General features: G+C 36.3%; 1 protein-coding gene across 1 annotated transcript in view; it reads left to right on the top strand.

Moving 5' to 3' along the window:
• Positions 1-17,015, top strand: part of ZNF385D (zinc finger protein 385D) — a 288,666-nt gene that overhangs the window by 256,429 nt on the left and 15,222 nt on the right. The gene's annotated exons all lie outside the window — the stretch shown is intronic.

Raw genomic sequence — 17,015 nt, 5'->3', positions numbered from 1 at the left:
TCAAATCATAGGTGGCCAGAAAGAGAAGAGAAAGACCAATAAATTGAAAACTTATTTGAAAAAATAATGAGAGAAACTTTCCTAATCTGGTGAAGGAAACAGACATACAAGTGCAGGAGGCACAAAGAATCCCAGACAAGATGGATGCAAAGAGGACCACACCAAGACATATCATAATTAAAATGTCAAAGGTGAAAGATAAAGAGAGAATCTTAAAAGAAGCAAGAGAAAAGCAGATAGTTACCTGCAAAGGGGTGCCTATAAGACTGTCAGCTGATTTCTCAAAAGAAGCTTTGCAGGCTAGAAAGGACTGGCAAGAAGTATTCAAAGCAATTAAAAGCAGGGACCTGCAACCTAGATTACTCTATCCAGCAAAGCTATCATTTAGAATGGAAGGGCAGTTAAAGAGCTTCCCAGAAAAGGCAAAGCTAAAGGAGTTTATCATCACTAAACCATTATTATATGAAATGTTAAAGGGACTTATTTAAGGAAAAATATGAGCATTAATGTGTCAATAAATTCACAACTATCAGCAATTGAGTCTAAAAAAAGCAAATGAAGCAAACAAGAACAGAAACAGAATCATAGATATGGAGATCATTCGGAGGGTTCTCAGTTGGGAGATGGAAGGGGAAGAAAGGGGGGAAAGGTGCAGGGATTAACAAGTATACATTGGTAGGTACAGAATAGACAGGGGGATGTTAAGAACAGCATGGGAAATGGAGAAGCCAAAGAACTTATATGCATGACCCATGGACATGAACTAAGGGGGTGTTGCTTGAGGGAATGGGGGTACCATGTGGAAGTGGGTAAAGTGGGAAAAATTGGGACAACTGTAATAGCATAATCAATAAAAATATATTTAAAAATAATAATAATATGTAGTTAAAATGTAGTGTGTGGGTCAGGAACTGGAATTGAAGCTCAAACTCTCAAGGGCCAGACCAGTGTACTAGATACAGTAGTTTAGATTTTGTACCACAAGATTTTTAGCAAAGGAATGATTAAAGTTGTCTTATAGGAGGATCTACTACTTTGGTTTTATATATGATAACTAGCATCTCATTTGCATGTATTAATTTAAAGGGCTCAATCTCCCAACGGAACAACCTGAAGTCATTAGTAGCCCCCCTCTAGATACTTCTGAAGTCCACTAATGCACCCACATAACAGTCAGTATAACTTGCGCTCCCCTCTTCTCTTCTCTGGTGATAGGGTGGTCAGCAGGTGATCATGTTTCCTCATAATAAAGATGTGTTTTCACAGCTTATTATTTATTTAAAATAACTGCTTTGTTGAGACATAATTCACCTACTATACAATGTGCCAGTTTAAAGTATACAATTCAATGGTGTTTGGTATATTCACATTGTTATGGACTCATCACCACAATCAATTTTAGATCCCCCCAAAGAAACCTCATATCCATTAGTGGTCACTCTCCCTTTCCCCTGAAACCCCTTCTCCCCTGACAACTGCTAATACATGTCCTATAGATTTGCCTATGGTGGATATTTCATAACAATAGAATCACATAATGCCTGGTATTTTGTGATCAATTTCTTTTACTTAACATAATGTTTTCCAAGTTCATTCACAATGTCACTCATTGTGACTTCATTTCTCTTTAGGGCAGAACATTCATTGTTTGGATACATCAGATTTTATTTTTGCTTTTGTCAGTTGATTGATGTTTGGGTTTTCCACTTTAGGGATATTATAAACAATGCTGTTTTTTCTGGACTGTATCATCCCTTTCTCCCTGACCTAACAGAATGGAGAAAGAAAAAAACAAAAGCATGACAATAACGCCTTGATGTAATCTCTGGCATAACTTCCCAAATGCAGAACATAATTTTCCACATACACCCTATCTAATTTACCTATTGGCCTTTGGTAATGGAAGGGCTAGTGAAGAATTACTTGTGTGTAATTGTCAAATTAACTTGTTAATCATTTTTTTAGAAGCTGTGGATCTTAGAGCTGATTTTTTATAAACATTCTGGTTTTCAGAGCATCCTTTTATTTTAGAGCTCAGAAGGACTTCAGAAGTAATGTAACACAGTTTCTCATTTTTAAAAAACCATAATCACTCTTCTTAAATCACCCAATTAAGTCACATTTGAACATAAGAAATCAGACATTTTAAAGAGAAAAAAATGATTTCTACATATATGCAATCACACTGATATTGGGTCTTTCTCTGTCTTCTATTATTATTCTTCCTGTAGAAGTATCATTTTATTTTGAGATTTTGTTTATTGATTTGTTCAAGAAATACTTATTGGGAATAGACTGCATTTTATGAACAATTCTAGATGCTAAGGATCAGCAGAAAACAAAACAGCTAGAAGTCCCTGCCCTTGTAGAGTTCATATTCCACTAGGTGGGAGACTGGGAATAAACAGCCTTCAAGTTGTTACATATTTCAAAGCATATTTGAATGTGATAAATTCTATGGGGAGAAAGAAAGCAGGGGAGAGAAAGAGGAATTACAGGCATGGGTAGTGGGATAAAGTTGTATCCGGGATGGTAAGATAAAACCTCACTGAAAGGTAATACAAACCTACAGGTGGAGAGGTGAGTAATGTGACTGTCTGGGGAAGAGGCTTCTGGATAAATGGTACACAACTCCGAGTTGTGGGAGCATGCTTGGAGGCTTGAAGAAGAGCAAGAGGGCCAATGCAGCATGGTTGTTACAGGGGGGACAAAAGGGAGGGCTGAAAGAAGATAAAGTCAGATAAATAATTGAAGACCAGACCACAGAAGGCCTCTGGTTGCACGACATCAGCTTCAAAGAAGAGGAAGGGTCCAGTCAAGTGACCCCTGGACATGGACCACAGTGTGGGGACTCACTGTGGGAGGTGGCAATTATGAAGTGCTGTTGTTAGTGTTCATTACAAGTTTGTGTCTAAAGCTATTTTTTCATTCATCTTCGTATATACTTAGAAGTGGAATTGTTGAGTCATAATGTTAGCTCTATATTTAACCACTTGAGAAACTAACCAAACTTTTCCACAGTCACTGCATCATTTTATATTCCTACCAGCAGTGTATAAGGATTCCAGTGTCTCCACAACTTTCCCAAATCATTATTTTCTGTTTTTTGAAATTTAAGGTGTCATCATTATTATAGCCATCCTAGCAGGTATGAAATGGTATCTTGTTTTGATCTGTATTTCTCTAATGACTAACAATGTAGAACATCTCCTTATATATTTATTGGCCAGTTATATCTGATTTTGATAAATGTCTATTCAAATCTTTAGTCTATATTTTTGTTGGGTTGTCTGTTTATTGTTGAGTTGTAGGAATTCTTTACATATTCTCAACCCAAACCCTTATCAGATAAATGGTTTGCAAATATTTATCCCATCCTACAGATAGTTTTTTATCATTTTTGATACACAATGTTTTTTTTTTTTAATTTTGATGAAATCCAACTTGGTTTTTTTTTGTGTGTGTTTCTTCTGTATTATTTTTAAGAAACCACTGCTGAATCTGAGGTCACATATATTTTTTTCTAAGAGTTTTATAATTTTAACTCTTTCATAGGTTACTGATTCGATCTGAAAGATATATTGTATGAGACAGAGGTCCAACTTCATTCTTTGGCATGTGTGTATTTATTTGTTCCAGCACCATTTGCTGAAGAGACTATTCCTCCTCCCTTTAATTGTCTGTTGCTCATGTCAAAAATCCATTGTATGATTTATTTCTGGACTCTCAATCTTATTTATTTGCTCTATAGGTCTATTGACCCTCTTCCATACTGTTTTGATTACTGCACTTTTTAACACATTTTGAAATCAGGAAGTATGAGTAAGTCAATGTTATTTTTATTTTTCAGTATATATAGTTTTGACTATTAGGGATCCCTTCATTTCTATGTGCACTTTAAGTCAGCTTGTTCATTTCTTCAGAAAAACGAAACAAAAATGGCTATTGGGAATTTGATAGATTTTGCCTTTAAGCTCCAGGTCACTTCATGGTGTATTAATATCTTAGCGATATTGTCTACCAGTCCATGAGTAAGAAATATCTTTTCATTTATTTAGGTGTTTTAAAACTTTCATCAGCAGTGTTTTGTAGTTTTTAGTTTACATTCTTGCACGTCATTGGTTTCATATATTTCTAAGTATTTTATTCTTTTCACACTGCAGTAAATTAAATTGTTTTCTTGACTTTATTTATGATTGCTCATTGCTAGTATATAGAACTACAACTGATTTTTGTACATTGAGCTTGTGTACTGCAACATGGCTGAACTTTTCTATTAGCTTTTATTTTTCATAAGATTCTTCAGCGTTTTATATATATGAGATCATATCATCTGTGGATATAGTTTCACTTCTTTCTTTGCAATTTTTATAGCTTTTATTTCCATTTCTCAATAGCCCTAGAACTGAAAGTTTTTAAATAAGTTTTGAGAACAGCAATGATAAAAGAAACATCCTCGTCCTGTCCCTCATTTAAGGGACATTGGCTTTCACTTGGGGTTAAAGAGGGAGCCAAACAGTTTGAGAAGAGTGATATGATCTCACCCCTATTTTAAAACTATTTTTTAATTTCTTTTTTGTTGGTTTTTAATGATTACAATTTCCAAAAGCAAGGCTAGAAACCTTAGCAAATATGAGTAAGTTATAAACATCTGTCATGTTTCATTAAGCTTAACTAATGTAGTCATAGTATAACACAAAAAAATGTTTAATGTTAATACATGTCTTTAGTCTAAGTACTATAAAATTACTTCAAAACTAAATACAAAATCTATTCTAGTCATAAATATTGTCTTAGCAATAAGAGAGGATGGGCAAAAGTAGGTTTATAGTTGTGAGTACAAGAAACAGAATTATTTTGTATTATTTATTCGTCGGCAGCCGTCCGTCTCGAGAGACGATGGTGTAGCTTCTTAAGAGTCTATCTGCACTGCCGAGAATGGCTGTGCAGTCCGACTCGGGAGTGACACGGTATCTGTCTCCTCCCGTGTTGAATCGACATCTTGCGATGACGCTGGAGTGTCCTCTCCAGTGAAACTGAAGCTACAGAGCCTGGGCAGGGTGATATGGAGGGTCTGCTGTTGCCCATGCAGCAGACCCCCCCTCTCTTCGCAGCTGAAGGGTCCAAGGGAAAGACGGAGTCAATACAGCTTGGCTTCAGGTGCGCCGCAGGAGTTGCCGGTGTTGAGTACAACGTCAAACCGCCTTAGGGACTCCGGCTCCGGATTTTCTGTCGGGGTTTACTCCCTTAGCCTTTCCCCTGAAGAGGTATGCCGCAAGGCAGCGGAGGTTTTTTGGAGTCAGAGTTTTCCTTCTCTGTATTATTTATTAATTGTTATATTATTGTCCATACATACAACTGTAAACCATTTTTGCCCCATTCTGTATTTTGTAGAAATAAAAATTAGTATATGATTCTGCAGTTTCCCATTGATATTATGTAACTTTTTTACACTTAGCTCTTGATGATTACATATTTTCTACCAGGCAGCAAGAGTAAACTTTAAGAAATCTTGATACTGATAATGGCTTTCCTAATTAATAACTATATGGTTCCAGCAAGTGACTTTATATCAGTAAGCCAGTCTTCTCTTTTATAAAATAAGTACTCTGATATCTATATTACAGTGTTGTTTTGAGGATAAAATGAGAGAATTATCTACAAAATTTATTTGGAAACTAAAAAAAGGACTGAAAATAATGTTGGATATTACTGTTTTACTGTTACTTATAGCTTTAAATATTTTTTATTACCATTTGTTTAATATTATAATTATTTGTTTACCTTTAAAGGGAGTGCACCATTATACCCAATAACTGATTCATGGAACAGTACTGACAATTAGAATGAGGACCTATAAAACTACACAGCAGCTAGGTCATGGGACTAACTAGCGGGAGCCACTCTGTAGCATCCAGAATTTTAAATAACAAAAATAATGAGACAGAAAGGTAGTTGAAGAAGCAGTCTTTGTCTCATTTTGAGTGGTGTATTATCTGTCATTTTGAGTGTGTTGTATACCATAGATCTTGCAATATCAGCTGTAGACTTCTTTGGGATTTGCTTTGGCATGTCAGTGGTGTTCACATCAGAATTCATAAATCATCATATCCTGTGGCACCTTTTCGATTAGCATCTCAGAAGCCTTAACAAGATACATCCCTCAATAGAAACGGAGCATCTGTGATGATGGGATCCTCAAAGATCTAAAGAGAAGAAGTTTATCCAAATTCTACAGATTAGCTCATCACATTGATCCATCTGGGCTGACTGACAAAAATATGCTTTAAGAGGAGAAGCTCACAAAAATTCTCTTCCTATGAAGGCTGTAATTTTGAAGGGCAAGTAAGACACATTTCTCTCTAACTCTTCTCTCTTGCTTCTTTTCTTTCTAATTCTCTCTTATCTTGCAAAAAGCAGGGCTAATAAGCATAAACGAATAATTTCCTTCTCATTCAGATTTATTCAACTTAAGAGTTCAAGTCTGAGGAAACATTAGCCCAGATGGACAAGGCAGGCTTTTACTGACTTCGGGATTGTATTTTGAAGGTTAAGTCACAATGGAATTTTTCTGGAGTGTGAAGTAAAAGCAAATGACTATTAAAACTATGGCATCTCAGTGCTCAAGATGCACATATCTTGTGTTGAGTGAAACTAAAGCTGTGTGAAAATGAAATACCTTTTTGCCATGTCTAAGCATTTTTCAAGAATTTAACACTTAGAATTATCTGTGTAATTAAACCATCCAAGTGAATTTATTTTTGGCTTCCATTTTGGTAAAAAGCATTTTGTTTTTACAAAGCTAGGCCTAAGCAGTGATGTTCTCTAGAAGCACTTTAAGAAAAGATTTCACTGAACTAGATCATACAGCTCAACCCTATGAGCTGACCTGTGCAATCCTTGCTCACTTGTTTTGTCTTTTTTTTACCCCCAGCCAATCTGGAAAATTTTAAATTTGTTTTCTCTAGAAAACTCTTCAATGAATGGCAGCTTATGAGAGCAAATTGAAATCTCAGAAGGAGAAAAACATTTATACATGTGTTATTTGATTGATTGATTGATTGATATTGTTATTTTATTTTTGGTAGGACAGACAGTAGGCGAGTTGAACAAAAGAGGAGGAATGAAGGAGCTTGAGCCCTGTGCTTGCCTCCCCTGCCTTTTCATTTCAGTTTCCTGTAAAGCCCAAAGTCTCTAGACACAGAGCAACCATCTCTTCCTTTATCTCCTCTCCCCTTCTGTAGGAGGGGCAGACAGTGGCCATGAATACTCTTTTCTCAGTAACACCATGGCAGGTCTGTCCAAGAGGTCAGGCTTCTTGCTAAAAATAACCTGACAAGGTCACCACCTTGTCTCCCGGCATGTCCTCAAATACCCCAGGGCTGTGTCTTCTGACCCAGCTTGCCTTCTGGCTCTGACTTCTCTCTCCAGCCCTGTGAATCAGCAGTCATGATTTGGCTAGGATCTTGACTCCTTGGCAAAGCCTTCCAAGTGCCAGGTTTGGATGTGGTCTGCCTTGCACACTCCCGGTGCACTCAGACGATTCCCTACACACATCCAGCCCTGGACTGCTAGCATTCTTGGTCTGGCTTCCTCCCCAAGCAGGAAGAGCCTGCCAGGAAGGATGTGAACCAAACTAGTCACATATTGCACCAAGGCATTTCCATTTCTAGAGAAACATCATCAAAAGAACCTCATGTTGATTTAAAACAGGTTTACAGAAAACAGGATGCATAAAAAAGAATCTCTTCTAATCCGACATTTTAAAAGTGATCTATGAAGTAAAGTGGTTTACCCCAGTACTGGCTTTTTAATTTTAATTTCACAGTTGGTTAAAAGTAGAAATGGTAATAAGTAAAAACAGCTATATAAATATGTATTCTAAGTAAAATAATAATTGTTTTCTAAGGTTTAACTAAGAATTATTTTTTAATTGTATCTAAATTAGTGATGAAATTTCAGAATGTCTATTCATCTCAAGTGGTCTCTAATACAGTGTTATGATTTGACTCATGAAATGATATCCCAGAGGGCGATATCCCAACAGGGAATTAGAAATGCTGTCATCCTTGGATAGCTCAGGTCATGAGACTAGATATCTATCTTTTTGTAGCTATGAAAATATTTGGCATTCTACAGGATCAAAATGGTCAGTACTACTAGCCATCAGAGATAATACAATTTTATTTTGAAATTAATTATCAGATGGTGTATTCTTTAACATAGCTCTACCTTAAAATATATTTATCTTAAAGTACTGAGATAAATATTGGTTGATAGAGCTAACCAGGAAGTCTTTTTTTTTTTTTTTCCTGAGTATAGACACAAAATAAATAATCAGATTTGAAGCAGCTTAAGTAATGCCAAAATAACTAGTCTCAGGAAAATAAAAATGCTTATTCTTCATCATTTAGACAGAAGAGAGATTGACTTTTTTTTTTTTTTTTAGTGTTTCAATTAGTATTTTGGTGAAATGGTAATACAATTACAATGATTAAATTTTAAAAAGCAAAAAGAAGAATACACAGCGTGGTGAATTAATGCACAGGAGGCAGTCTGCTGTAGCTTGAAAATTCTGGAAGTGTGATCGTTATGGAAATAATAGGAAAGATAATTTTACATCTGCAATTTCATGAAAACCTGGTTTATATGGTTTCTGCAAATAAAGTGATTCTTACCATTTTAGAAAAATAGTTCTGTTGGTTTCACTGAGAGGCATCTGCTCCAGAATTTCATTAGTTCCTTAGCAGTTCTACTCATTCTTCAGCAGTCAACCTTCCAGTAAATAACGAGTAGAATTCATATTTCTTCTTTTCTATTTGATAGGCACATTTTTTTCTAATTTTTATGTGTCTTCCAGCTCTTAAAAATCTACTTGGTTTAACTATATTAACATTACATGGAAACATCTACGTTGAGAACAGACATTTTATCAAAAATGAGTATAAGATGACACGCTCTTGTTCTCCATTCTGCAGAGGGAAAAATAATCATGAATTGCTCTTCGGGATGAAATGACCAGTAGTTTGATTCTTGAGACAACATAGTTTATAGGTTAAATGGAATGCTTAGAACTTATTGAAGAGTTGTCATTTTAAAAAAATTCTTTTTCTCCATATTTTAAGAGTTCTCTCCTTTTCTTTATTTCTCTTGTTTTTGCCAACTATTTCCCATAGTTTGTCCAGTGGAACTTATTCCCTGAAAACCCTTTCTTGGTCACCTGAAATTTGGAAAAAAGAAAAATTTTAATCTGGTTGTCTGAGTGGCCTATCAATTACATCATGGTATCTTTATAGCAATGTAACTATTTCCTGCATAGTTTGTCTATGAAACACTAACATTGTAATGAAAATTGCTAAGCAACTCTTACACATGCAATGAAATTCCTGAGACCAGCTGGAATAATGTTCTGTATTATACCCACACTAAATATCTTATCATTGTGTCACCCATTATGAGAGCTTATTTTCTTATCTTCAAGAGAGTTCTAAGGTACAAAGAAATTGAAGAGCTGACAATGATAACTTTATTTTTATTATATGGGCTGCAGAACAGGATACTGCAGCAAGGACTTGGATCCTAAATGGCTTGGCATGACTATCTCCGCATTCTCAATTCTCTACACAATCTAAATTAATGTTCAGAAGGCACGTCTTCTCTCATTTTGTGTTCAACTTCACTTAGTAAAAGCTTTCAAGATTCATGATCTATCATGTCATAAACCTCAGTAGTTAGCTATCATGAAAGGTAAGGATACAAGGCCAACCCTTACATTTAACCTAAGCACAAAGCCAAAAGAAAGAAGACTGTTACTATAAACAGATAAACCACAAAAGGCAATCACTGAGGGATCATGCCATAACCCTTGGCCAGATTTCAAACTGTTTTTTCAATTCACAGGCCTTTTCGTTAATGAAATGGCAATGGTTACTGTGGCGTGCAATACTTCTTTCCCTCTGAAAGCTCCTGGAACATGGGAACTACCATTTATAGATCTGAGAAGATGTTTTTTTTTGTGTTTTTTTTTTCATCTGCCTTAGTGTGGGGAAAAAAAAAAAAAACACTATTAGAAGTCTAAAAAAGGCAGTTTGCTAATCTAGTGGCATCCAGATCACTTACAATAGCTTTGAAATAGATTGATTTTCTTTTTTTGTCTTCCCCTTTCTTTCTATCATACTATTTCTCAAAAAGTTCACAAATTCTGACAAATCTAACCCCTTGGTGCTTCTCAGTTGTATGTCCAGTGGCCAGACCCACTCATTTAACTCTCAAGGCCCAGTGGTCTCGCCTTCTAATTAACTTTGCTTTGAATTAATTTGCTTTAAATTAATTTATGTTCAATAGGGATAAAGTATACATTGTGTGAGCAATATAGGAAATGAATTCCCTTAGAAACATAGACTCCAAGTTACTGAGAGAAGACTATATTCTTATAAAAGAACTGGTTTAACTGCTCAATAGAACATTAAATAAGTAATGTATTTCAGCTTTAAGGATCCGAATGTGTCTACATCCTTCCTCATTTACTATTACATATATCTCAAATGATGGCTCTTTAAATAGAAAGTGTTCAATGCTTGCTTGTGTAGCATTTAAAATAATTTTTTAAAGACTTGTTTGCTAATTTATTCCTAACTCTCATGTAGAGTAATCAACTTGTCTGGGCCTACCATGCACTGTCCCTGTTTTATTGCTGAAAGTTTCATGTCATGGGAACTCCCTCCATTGCAGGAGAAACAGGACAGTGGTCATCCGATCCCTCATTTCCCATTTTGACTTTTATGAATTTAAGTGACATTATGACTCTACACCTGAGGCCAGTTGATCTAAACCAGAAACTAGTTGGCAGATCCATCGGTGGTGATTCTTGAAGTGTGGTCGTCAGCCCGGAGCCCACAGCAACACGTGGACACTTGTTGGAAATGCATAGATTCAGGCCCCAACCCAGACCTAGAAATCACAAACTCTGCAGGCAGGAATCAACAGTGTGCGTTTTATGAAGCCCCCAGGTTACTGGGAAGTGCAGGGAAGTTTCAGAACCACTAGTTCACAGTGACAGGATTATTTCTGATTCACAGAAGTTTCCACCATCTTGGCCCCATCACTGCTGGATGCTATGAGAGCCAAAAGAGCACGGAGAGAATAGAGTGAAAGGAGCAGAGTTTTAAAAATTATTACACAAGAATGAATAAGGATGAAAATTTAAGTTCGCAGGTCAGAGATTTGCTCTTTATATTGCTGTGCCAATTTCCATTTTAGTGCCTCACAAGGATATAATCTCAACTTTTCAAAGAAAAGCAACAACAGCCTCTGTATTTATCAATTACCAAAAATCTAGCAAGCTCTGTTCTAGTTGTGTTATGGAGTATATATATATATATATATATATATATATATATATATATATATATATGCTATAGGAGTAGGGATTGTAATTCCCATTGACTTTCAGGAACTAAAGCTCCAACGTCTCCAACGTCATAAGATATTAGAGTTTGCTAAGGTAACTGTTACCAACCAAGAACACCACTGGGATATTAAGTATGAACCATTACACATAGCTGACAAGACATGCCAAGGCTTCTGCCCTAGAGCGCGTCTCCTCTTGTGGACTTGAAAGAAAGATACAAGGGCAAATTATCTGGAAAAGACAGAAAAAAATTTAAAAAGAGTAGCTGTAATCTTTGTATCTCTCCTTAAAATAGAAAGCTTGCCCTCTGAGGGAGAACCAGAGTGTCTGAACCTTTGTGGAAATGAGCAATGTTTGGGAGCCCAGTCACAGCATCCCTAGAGAACCTTTCAAAACTGGCAGCCCGCAGCTCCAGCAGAACACAGGGATTTCACCCCACACAGGATTTTATACACATACACATAACCCTGGCTGGTTTGGCTCAGTGGATTGAGCGTCGGCCTGTGAGCTAAGTGTCGCTGGTTCGATCTTCCAGTCAGGGTACATCAGAGAAGGAAAACTCTGACTCCAAAAAACCTCCGCTGCCTTGCGGCATACCTCTTCAGGGGAAAGGCTAAGGGAGTAAACCCCGACAGAAAATCCGGAGCCGGAGTCCCTAAGGCGGTTTGACGTTGTAGTCAACACCGGCAACTCCTGCGGCGCACCTGAAGCCAAGCTGTATCGACTCCGTCTTTCCCTTGGACCCTTCAGCTGCGAAGAGAGGGGGGGTCTGCTGCATGGGCAACAGCAGACCCTCCATATCACCCCGCCCAGGCTCTGTAGCTTCAGTGTCATCGCAAGATGTCGATTCAACACGGGAGGAGACAGATACCGTGTCACTCCCGAGTCGGACTGCACAGCCATTCTCGGCGGTGCAGATAGACTCTTAAGAAGCTACACCATCGTCTCTCGAGACGGATGACTGCCGACGACGACGACACATAACACAGTTGCTAAAACTTAAAATTAGAAAATTTTACGTAAAACTTTTTGCCTTTTTTCAGGAAGAGGGGATAAGTTGTATATAATTCTGAGTCCTCTATCTATAGGAAAACATGATGGACATCTTTGGGTCATAATATTAATTCCTGTTACCAAGGAGAAAACTCACCTCTGGTTCTGCCACGTGGGTTATGAGGTCTGTAACTAGGTGAAGTATCATAATTTCTTATCCAGACCATGTCCCTTGGCTGCTCTGTTTTATTATCTGGAATTCAAGTTGTTGGTATTTTATGGAATCCTTTTGTATGCTTTGGGGATTTTTTCAAAAGTATTTACAGTGTTTTCATACAAGGATGAGAACCACAAATGCACCACTCTGCTTACTGTCAAGTTTCCTTTCATTCTCCATGAAAACCCCATTCCACCAAGTATTAGCAGTGTGTTTTGTGATGCCAAGGCCGAATTGTAACAGTTACACTGAGTATTTGCTACAAGGGCTCTGGCAGAAAAACAGCCCAGAAATCCAAATCCAAATCATCTCCAGCCTTCTGTTCCCACTGAACTGTACCCATTCTTTTCAACCCCTTGCCACAGATTGTTCCTGGAGGGTCATTGGTTGAGTAGTGGAAAGAAGTCGGAATCCGCCTTTGGGCAACATTAAGAAAAGTGAATTAGTTTCTACTTTGTTATCAAAGTAAGGATGGAAGGAAGGAAGGAAGGAAGGACGGGAGAGGTGTGCAGTAAGGAAGGCCTGTGGTTTACACTATTAAGAGGTTATTTGAGAGCTGTAAGTTTTTCTTTTCTTTCCTCCTAGATGTCAGCAACTTAAATTTAACATAAATGGATGCGTGGACAGATGTGATTGACTGTAGCTTGGGTCATGTTTAGTTTCTTTTAAAGTTAAAATTTTAAGATGCTATGTTTAAAGATGTAATAAATCATGAGCAATGTGAACTAACTGATGGGGAGGTAGAGGTAGTTTATTCTTTTACCAAAAAATTAAAATTTTGGCAATAAACAATAAATGAAGAACAATAAGATTCTGAGCCAGACTGTATGAATTCAAATCACTGTGGTACAGCTTGCAGCTCTGGCATCGGACACATTTCCAGATCTCTCTGTACCTCAATTTCTCCTCTCAGATGAGGAAAAAATGGCATGCCCCTCTGAGGTTTTTGTGAAGACTGAATGAGTTGATACTTGTAAATGCTTTAAAAGTGCTTCAACAATCATCCTCTATAATTGTTATTTATTCAGTCATTCACTTACTGTTTTCTTTCAATAAATATTTATTGAGTTCTTTTTATGCTGATTAAGGCTTAGGTTTATGGTTATCATTTAAAGTCATAACAAAATGTCTCATAAACCCCTTTGGTAAGGGATAGATATTTATTGGCCTTCTTATTCTTAGTGACTTAATATAAAACCTAGCACAAAATAGCTGTTTAAATAAATGCTGATGGAATGAAGTTTGCGTACATAAGTCATTTCAGTGTAGGGTAACAAGCACTGGATATGGAGTTGGGAGATGCAATGTCAAGTCCAAGTTTCTCCCCTAGAGCACTATGCGACCTTGAGAAATTTATTAAAACTTTCTGATCGAAAAAGCAGGAAAGCTATACTGTAGCTTCTGACTATGATCTAAGATCCCTTCTGATTGTGATTCTGCAAAGTAACAATGATGCACTGTTTTCACTGGTGATAGTTCTATTTTCTTAAATTTAATAAACTTTAAATAATTTTAGATGTATAGGAAAGATAGAAGAATATTCATTACAGAGGGGTTCAGTATACCCTGCACACAGTTTCCTATATTGTTTATATGTCTCATTACTGTGGTGAATTTCTCAGAACTAGTGAACCAATATTGATACATTGTTATTAACTATAGCCCATACTTTATTCAGATTTCTTAATTTTATATGTAATGTCCTTCGGGGTGTTTTCTTTCTTTTTGGGGGGGCGGGGACTCAGAGTTGCAATCAGGATACCATGTGATATTGAATTATTATGTCTCCTGAACTCTTCTGGACTGTGACAGTTTCTCAGACTTCCTTGCTTTAATTACCTTGACAGTTTTCAGGACTATTAGGTCAGGAATATTGTGGAATGTCCTCAAGTTGGGTTTGTTGTATGCTTTTCTCATGGTGAGATAGGAGTAATGAGTTTTGGGGAGGAAGATCACAGAGGTAGTTCTTATCCTGTTATATTAAGAGCAGATGCTTTTCACATGATCACCGAATTAAGATTCTATTTTAATGAATGGATAAGAATTATATATAATTGTTAGTTTAACATACCATGTCTCCTTGCTATATGAAATTTTTTATTCAATTTATAAAATAGTTGGTTCTCATTGAATTCAGCATAATCTTAATATTACCTTAATTTTTTTTTGTTAAAAATGTCCCCTTTACTACTTATCAATAAAAAGTAAGTGGAAAATTCATCTCATTATAAATTAATAGTAATCCTACCTTTATGGGTCTATATATATTAAATTTAAAATGAAAAAATATAATTTTATACTTCTTTCAAATTTACTGCAAATTGATAATATGACATCTGTGTTCAGCTATGTGGTATAAAGGATGTGACAAAGTAGAAGCGCCAAAAGTTAAGCATTTTGATACTAATTCCTCTAAGCCTGTCTCATGCAATAAACTTGCTTTAAAAAAATGTTAATGCTTCACTAAGTCATAGGCATAGAGAATCTGGCATCTGGCTCTAATGCTGTTTTCTGTGTAAATGTAGATTATCCTCTAGGGTTAGGAAAGACACTAATGTAGCTGTCACAGGGATTGAAAAGTCCACGATTTTGTTTATTCTATACTTTTATTATGAATTTCACTGTAGAGAGGCAAGTTGGCTTAGGGTTGCCGTGATCTATACTATGTACAATTTTCAGGTGAAGACATCAAATAAACATGGTCAATCCAGAGAAAAATTTGTTAGAAGTAGGATATTATTAGGGATATCTTTACTTAGATTTAAATGAAATAAATAGAGTATCACACTCTGGCTCCAACATGTGGCCACAGTAACTTTAAATATCTCTGCATTTACTATTATCACTCCCTATAGAGCCAGTCATGAGAAAAATTTGGCATTTGTGACCTTACTATGGAGAGTCACTATCACGGCCTATAATATCATTCACAACATTAATTTTTTTCAAAATCTCTGACTTTTTTGTTTCTTGAAACACTTTGCCTTGGTTTGCCATATATTGCTCTGTGACCCTGGGAAATTTCCTTAACTTCCAGAATTTCCTTATTTGCACAAGTTTGAAGATTAAGTGAAATTATGTATATAAAACAGTTAGCAAATTAACTGGCCATTTGTTATTTATTTACAGATATAGGCATATGCTTTCAAATAATCATTTCTGGTTTATTGGAAGGAATGAAATGCTACTAGACTATCTTAAAGCAGTCATTGTATTTTATGCCATATCTAGGTTCTCAGAATTATTTTCAGGCTATTAGCTGATATTGTAATATTAAGCAGGGTCTTTACAGGGCAAATAAAAACAAATCAAGAAATAGACCTCTTCATGTTCAAAGGAATAAATGAATTCTAGTGGCAAAACTGGAGTTATAGTAATCTTATTTATTTTTCTCTAGCCACAAGAGACTGATTTTTTTTTTTTAACATCGTTGGTGGATAATCTCCATGACACTGAAGGAGGCTTAGTTAATGATCTTAGCAGCTAAAATAAGTGATTAAAAGTGTATGAAGCATCAGGCAAAGGAAACAAGATCCCGATGAATTGTTTTATATAATAGCCTTCAACAAGACCTCATTTATCTTTTTAGTGACTAGTGTTTCTAACGCCATATTTGGGAAGGAAGCCATAATTACTCTCACCTATATTTCCACCTCTGTGTCTCTTTGAAAGTGTGTATCCAAGGTAAAATGCATCCGGTAACAGTGATCAACTCTTGATATTATGATCTAAAAAGAAGTAAGCATTTATGAGGACAACATTCATTGCAGGCAAACTGCTGTCCTTGATAGCCACTGCCCAATCTGTTTATCATGGACTTTTCAGTGTGGCATTAGGTAGTGACCACAGGAGCATAGGGAATGAGAAACAATTGCAAGAGCAGCTGTATATTTTGAACAAGAGGTTAAGAATCAGCCAGCCGGAAGGTAGCATAAGTTTTGTAAGAGTAGAAAGGATATGAGCATAGAGCTCATTTGTGGTTTGTTGTTGGATGTGAAAAATTGCTAACAACTATGGTAATTAGCATAGTTGGAATGAGAGCTGTATATACCCAACTGAAATTAGGACAAGGTAGTTACACTTTAGAGGTTGACTCCTGGGGATTTCGAATTAGACTTTGAAGGTAGAGAGTTGAGGGTTACAATGTATCGACACTTCCTGGGCATGAAATACTTGAAACTATTTGACATAACAGGAGTGACTAACCTGAATTCCTTGTGAAGAGTGGCCTAATGTTTGCATACTATGTCACAAATTCCCAAAACACAGCCTGGAACAGAGCATGCATTTAATAAATACACTATACTAGAATCCCTCTTATTTGTATATTGACAATTTTTGTACTTGGTGTAGAATATACACGATGATTTTCTGGACAAAGCAAATATGTCATCA

Source organism: Furipterus horrens, unplaced genomic scaffold, assembly GCF_987537825.1.
Source record: "Furipterus horrens unplaced genomic scaffold, mFurHor1.1.pri manual_scaffold_7, whole genome shotgun sequence".
NCBI lineage: Eukaryota > Metazoa > Chordata > Mammalia > Chiroptera > Furipteridae > Furipterus > Furipterus horrens.
The sequence above is the reverse complement of the archived record's forward strand: the minus strand, read 5'-3'. Positions and strand labels throughout refer to the sequence as shown.